This window comes from Oratosquilla oratoria, chromosome 19, assembly GCF_046742065.1.
Source record: "Oratosquilla oratoria isolate Oo_2021 chromosome 19, ASM4674206v1, whole genome shotgun sequence".
Taxonomy (NCBI): Eukaryota; Metazoa; Arthropoda; class Malacostraca; order Stomatopoda; family Squillidae; genus Oratosquilla; species Oratosquilla oratoria.
Window position 1 is genome coordinate 9,118,230 of NC_134795.1, and position 1,991 is coordinate 9,120,220.

At 45.0% G+C, this 1,991-nt stretch overlaps 1 protein-coding gene across 1 annotated transcript in view; it reads right to left on the reverse strand.

Moving 5' to 3' along the window:
* Ms (neuropeptide receptor myosuppressin) overlaps positions 1 to 1,660 on the reverse strand; it is a 245,193-nt gene extending 243,533 nt beyond the window's left edge. The window contains exon 1 of the mRNA XM_076202599.1: positions 1,562 to 1,660. The gene's annotated coding sequence lies outside the window, so the exon portion shown is untranslated. The remainder of the gene's footprint in view (positions 1 to 1,561) is intronic.
* Positions 1,661 to 1,991: the final 331 nt, after the last annotated feature.

The window sequence follows — 1,991 nt, forward strand, 5'->3', positions numbered from 1 at the left end:
TGTATGTGTGTGTTTGTTTATGCACGCATGTGTGCATGTGTGTGTGTGTGTGTGTGTGTGTGTGTGTGTGTGTGTGTGTGTGTGTGTGTGTGTGTGTGTGTGTGTGTGTGTGTGTGTGTGTGTGTGTGTGTGTGTGCGTGCGTGTGCATGCGCGCGTTTGTTTTTAGTTCAGACCATCGGTCTTGTATTCCTTGTACCCACAAAACATATCACATGTATTAAAAATGTTTTGAGACTGTTCGGCCCCTCAGCTGAGTAGAACCGCCTGCTCTGATTCAGAACAAAATCCGTGCAATGCAAGTCCAGACCCCGGTAATTCCCTCAAGCTGAATGGAATCAATGTTTGCCGCAGCTGCATCTAGACCACGCGGCAATAAACTAAAGTCATTCTCCTCGCCTTAGTTCAGTTCGGCCGAGGCAAAGGAAGGCTCACTTTTAACTACTCGGAATCTTCATCCAAGACATTTGGGTTCTCTACCACTCACGTGATATTGTCCTTTAGCCTCCTGGAAGCAATTTAAGCCCTTATAGAAATCGCCCAGCATTTACTAACTTCCTAACTGTAACTGGTTCTCGGCTAGAAAACCCCTGTGCAATCCCAAACCGTTCCTCCCACTACCCTTGTTGTGAACCACTAATCTAAGAGGAGTTTCAGGGGTTGTGTGTGTGTTGGGGGGGGGAGTTAGGTTGGTCGTTAGGGACAGTGGAAGTTGGGGGGGAGGAAGAGAGTTCGTCAGAGGAACTCAGCAAAAAAAAAAACAAGTTACGATCTGTTTCATGCGAACTTGATTATCATTCATAATGCTGCTTTGTTGAGAGATGATTCTGTTGTCTTTAATCTACGTACCAATTACGGAAGGTAACGAGATTCGTCTCACGTGGTGGCCGGGGACTATTTTGATTAATTATACCTCACAAACAAGCACAACACGAAACAAGCCTTCTTCATTGAAAATGGAAATTATCTATGGCCCGCCCTCCTTCCCCTCAACCACATCCACCTCTTTGAATTCGCCGTCTTATGTCGTTTAATCCATTTGATTACTCCCAACCGGTTAGTAAGCTTATGTGACCACCATTTAGATATTTATGTACGTTGTATGATATTCACGGTCTTATAAACGAATGTGTCACGTTAACATTCATCTGTGGTAATCAATTTACATTATTCATAGCCTCCATGCATTTTTTTTATCGCGTCAGATTATCCAACGCATCTAGCCCTGCTAATTTTCCTGTCCATATACAATCTTTTCTCTGTGAAGGAAAAGGATTTTGTTTAACACACATGAATGGGGTCACGAATCGTGCTTGTTGGTGTGTTCGGTTTACCATAACCCAGTGGGCGGAGACTTGAGCCAACAAGTTTTGTCGCGCATGCCAGGCGCGCGCCTCCTCGTTCTGCCTTTGACCAAGTGCCGGAAAGGACAGTTTCCGAAAACACTTCGTCAGATTTGTTTATTCGTAAAACTCTCTTAAAGATCCAGAGTCACTTATTAAGATACATCACCAGCGTACCATCTCTAAGACGAACATCGCATCAGGGAAGCCGACAACTTACCGTGTGTTGTAGAGGATGGCAAGGACAGCACGAAAAGTTTAGCAGAGATGAGGAGAGTTGCGTTTCGTATCGTCAGCACGGCGTTGAGCGACAATCTACCTCTCCGTCCCTGCCACCTGAGTCTTTTATATATCGCCGCCCACCCGGTTTCCCATTGGCCAGGGCACCAAATTACGTCATCTCTGACCCGCCAATGGCTCCTCTTCTCCACCACATCGTCCCGATATCCAGAAGAGGCGATTGGATGGGAACGCTACCCTTTGCCTAGACGTCTGCAAGAAGGTAAAGAAAAGAGCAAACTTCAAAATAAGAGAGAGAACACAAAGAGAAGTTAAAAAAGGGGGAATGGGAATGGAAAGGATTGGAAAAGGAAAACATTAGATTTATTTTAGGCATGTGAGAGTTGTAAGAATTTCAATGTTACATTGCT